This window comes from Temnothorax nylanderi, unplaced genomic scaffold, assembly GCF_030848795.1.
Source record: "Temnothorax nylanderi isolate EJ_2023f unplaced genomic scaffold, tnyl_v1.0 TNYL_tig0606_pilon, whole genome shotgun sequence".
Lineage (NCBI taxonomy): Eukaryota > Metazoa > Arthropoda > Insecta > Hymenoptera > Formicidae > Temnothorax > Temnothorax nylanderi.
Window position 1 is genome coordinate 72556 of NW_027249668.1, and position 4984 is coordinate 77539.

Sequence of the window (4984 nt, forward strand, 5' to 3'; positions counted from 1 at the left end):
GTCGTATTAAAAAAAAAACAAATATTTGAAAGAATTAAAGATTTTCTTTAATTTTGATTCTGACACTCTTGTCAAGAGTCTCTTGAGTCTATGATTGGATGATGCAAGGGTTCGTCCATCACCCGCCAAATTTAATCTTCATTATTCTCATCATGAATAGAAGCTTCCATTTCGTCCGTATTGTTCGTATTTCTCGGAAGGACAATTTCCTAATACCGTACATTGGTATGCTTTTTTGTATAAAAGAATTTCTCTCAGGACCTAATAGATACCTGATAGTCTTTGTATAGGTTTTTATACTATTCATATAGTTAGACTGTTGGTAGTCGGATCGTTTTCTTTTAATATGAAAGTGAGTGAGAGAGAGAAGAGAGAGAGAGAGAGAGAGAGAGAGAGAGAGAGAGAGAGAGAGAGAGAGAGAGAGAGAGAGAGAGAGAGACAAAGCAGAGATAAAAGCAGTTTATTAAATAAATAACTTTAAGATTATTATACATTAAAATGCATCTTTAATGCAGCGTGGAAATACTTTACCCATGTAGACATTATTCCCAGGTAGCACATACATGTTTCAGAAATTTTATTTAGCGCTTTTCCGAAACGTTTTATAACCGATTTCTAGAAATTTCTCATGAGTAAAAATGTCTATTCAAAAAACGTTCGATGAAACGTTTCTTTTCCGATAAAATAACATTTAAAAAACTATTATAGAAACGTTATTTTAATGATGAAGAAATTTTAAAATTCCTACTTTTTACGTCCTTTGAACGTGTTATGACGTCTTTGAGATATGCGTGAGAATGTTCTAGAAGCTTTATGTATATACCATCTATGGCGTCTATTTTTTTTCAAAAAAATTCCTGAACTGGTACACATTTGTGCAATAAGTTAAAGTAAAACAAAATATACTTTACGGTTATAAAACTATGTATGCGTTCAAAAAACGTATATGAAACTAATATGTGCTACCTGAGTTTTATTTGCTACAACTCTGAAAAATAACCACGGCCATCTTTATTCACGGCCGCTCTGTTCGAGATAACGTTGCATCAAGTAACAGTATATAGCCGCCACCCTCTCCCCCTCTGACTAATAGGCTACGATTGCATGATGCAATAATGCCTCGTTCGTTCATCATCCGCCATTTAATCATAGAACAAATTTTTTCAAACTTACCATTTCTATAATGTTAAATCAATAACAGGGTAACGATCATGTAACTATTGTAATTGTTTCCCTAGGAAATGTAAAAAGTGAAAATTTTTACCATTGAAGTTATAATTATTCACTTTTCACGTTTTCGTCCTAGAGAAAAAGTTACATGATCGGTACTGTTTTAATATATTTAAAAACTGAGGAAGAAAAATTGAGGAAGGAAATTTATTTTATTTAACTTATTTAAAATATCTTTATTCGAAATTTTATACAATAACATAATATCACAAATATCAAATCTTTTCATCGATGTGACGTGAAACATAACAAATCTTTATTGTAGTTTTATTATAAGATTTAATACATTATATGCTTAAAATAATAATTTTGTAATAATAAAACATTTTTATACAAACAGAAAACTTCTTATATTATATGAAACATATAATAATCTTGTGTGAACTACAAAACATAAAATTTTATAGAGTATAACAAATCTCTCTTTATTATATCTCTAATATAAGATTTATTATAAAATTAAATTTGATATAAAATATTTAAAAAATTGCACTTAAAATAATATAAGATAATTGCACTTTTTATTAGAAATAATAATTTTTTAATCAATTTAAATATCTTAAAATGTATTAGAAATGTCTTAAATTATAATAATATTTGCAATTCCTTTTCGTCCTTTTCTTTAGGTTCATATTTTCTGAATAGTAATTTGTTCTCAATTTCCTGTAATTGCTTAACAATATATTTGCCATACATTTTAAAATATCCAATACAATTTGTGAGCTACAAATGTGAATGTAACCACATATATTATTGAGTATGTTGGCAGTTAAATTGCTGTTTAAACTTTCTGTAACTAATTTAATGAGCAACTGCTGTTGATGTGTACTTAACACTTAAAAAAGCATTTTTATACTCATTTGAAATTAAATATTGCATAATACTGTATATATGCAAGTATTACGAATGCAAGTAAATATGCAAGTATTAGTATATAGTATAAGTATATGCTCCTCGTCATATTTTGTAGCGTTGTGTCATACAAGAGCTCTTTCGCGAAAGGAGACGAATGCTCTAAATGCTACCTTAATTATAAATGCTCAAAGTGCTCTCGTCAAAAGGATTAATAAAGAATTAATATTTTATTTAAGATTTTGTATTTTATTTGGTTTTACAATTTTCATACAAATTAACTTTTAATTGTATCTCTTTTACAGATTTACATATTTTACATATTTTTTAAATATTTCTCCATTCTAAAAAGAATCTATTCTACCTTACTTGAATTTACTGGCTCAGCTAAGAAAATCTGACCATTAACAGGCACATAAAAGCAAACAGATATTAAATTACTGACTGGAATACCACACAAAGACCCTTACACCTACTTCAAATTGATGCATATAAAGTAATGGTATATGACGTTCTTGTTCGTCATGAAATACATTAAAACTACCTACTTTTATTATTTCTTTCAATATTGCGTAATATCTGCTCTCACACCCACAATTATTATTCTCACAATGACAGGTTTTCACCTTCGCAAAAGAGAAAATTGACCAAAAATTTTTTTCATTATTCAAATGATGCGAAACAAAAGATAATCTCGTTTGCAAATCTCTGGAATAACTCTCAGCAACATACAATAATCCATCTTTGAGAGAAGTCTGTGAAAAATTTGAATTTTCTCATACATTACACCAGAAACTCGCAAACCCTGAACTGCAAGTTCTTGGCCATTAATATGATCTACAAGAGAACCTACGACTAAACAATGATCATCAATTCTATCACTTATTTTTAAGTATTTTTTCCTCTTACGGAGGCAAAAATCTTTAACTGTGCCTTCTGGTAAAGACTGTAATTTTCTTGATGCGCACAGATATTGCCAGTGAAATTTACAAACTTGAGTATCAACATATCTTGTGCCATGAATATTTTTCAAAATTTGAACATTTAAATCCTCAAGAGGAAAACATGCATATGCCCACAATGGCCCTAATTCACGTACACAATCTGCCAAATGAAGAAGCAAATGCACATTGATTGAAGAAAATTCAATGCCATATAGCTGCTCAAAGTCTCGCACAAACTGTTTAAGAAGTTCTTTTGCTGTGTCTATCACTTCATCAGATATACTTGAAGCATTTAAATAAAATAACGCTGTCACAAGTTTCAAGTAATGTTCAAAATATTCTATTCGCAAAAATTGTTTGAGAACAGGAATTGAATAATAGAAAAACCATGTTTTCAGTCCCGAGATTTTCCAAAATGCCGTCTCTTCAAGACTTCGAACCATTCGATGAACAAATTTTGGGGGATGTAAACTAAGCAGTAATTCATCAACTTATACTGGCAAAAGTAGCCGAAGAGAAAATGGATGTCTACTATATTTGGAATCAAAATGCAAAGTCATAAGCTTTTTAACTATGCAAGACAAAATGTGCATCAAATCAATACCCATGCCTCTTACAAAATCTGGCATAATGAGTCTTAAAGCAGTTTGACCCTTTACACCAAATACAGCTTCACCTGTTCTTTGAGCCTTCCTTGCACGGTTATTCATATTTCCAAGGGTTCTTTTATTAAAGTGCTCTGCGTACCTATAACAAAAGTTGTGTGATCCATCAGGAAAACGTATGGTTTCCTCAGTAAACTCGCACACCGGACATCCATATTTTCCATTAAAAGATTTTATTTTAATAAATGTGGATTTAGCTGGTAGATCGCAGGTACCTAACAATAACTTTTCTCTAACATATACTGGTTCTTCCCTCTGAGGAATCTGCACATTAAAACCAGTATGAATCTTACGAAAATCTTCAACATAAGAGCGAATAAAACAATTGGGGTCTGGTTTATCAGGACCAAACCATAGACCAGCTAAAACAACATTCTCGCGTTTGTACTTTATTTTATATGGCAATTCGTTTATAATAAGATAAAGAGGCCAAATACTTAATTTCTTAGATTTAAATACAGGTACACCATCACTATTCCACAGAAAAGAAATATTAAAGTTAGAGAGAAAGCCATTCCTAATTTTCTCTTGATCAAGTTGACCGTCATATATGTCTTCAATATTATTAATCGACATTTTTTCTCTAGTAAATCTATATTGTAGGCTCTCATATCTACCTGGCCGACTTAAAATCTTTTTTAACTGTGCTATAATATTTAACTTCATAAAATAAGACACTCTGTCCTGACACTCCAGACATACATTATAATTTTGATCTAAGAGTGACATACAATTTGAGCAGTAGTAAATTTTTGTCACAGGAGCGTTTGAAAATGAGAAATACTGACGAAAACGATACAAACTTAATTTCCTCAATCCTTGAGCAATACAGTGTAAATGTAACACATGCAATAAGTCAGCAACACATGATCCTGTTAACTGATGATTTAAAATTAGTGACAGAATCAAAGCCATACTTTCAGCAACAGTTATTGGTGCACCATTATACAAAGGCCGAATGTCATCATTTTCGTCATCATAATTTCGAATGTCGTCATCATCGAATACATCATCCTGCTGATCTTCAAATGGATCGTAGAAAGGAGGGTTGTTATTAACTCCACCTTCTTCATTGTTAATTAACATTAACAGTTTGTATGATATTGCAGCCAATAATGATGTGTTGAAATTTTTAAGTCATATATTAAATGAAGTACTCACCCGAGGTGAAAATCTAAGTCATACAAGTCATCATTAAATGCGACACATGCTCAATTCTATTGTTCTTTTCCGTTTACGAATGCTCCGCATCATATTCTCAATGCTCCATAGTCTGCAGCTCGTTCGAGTTAC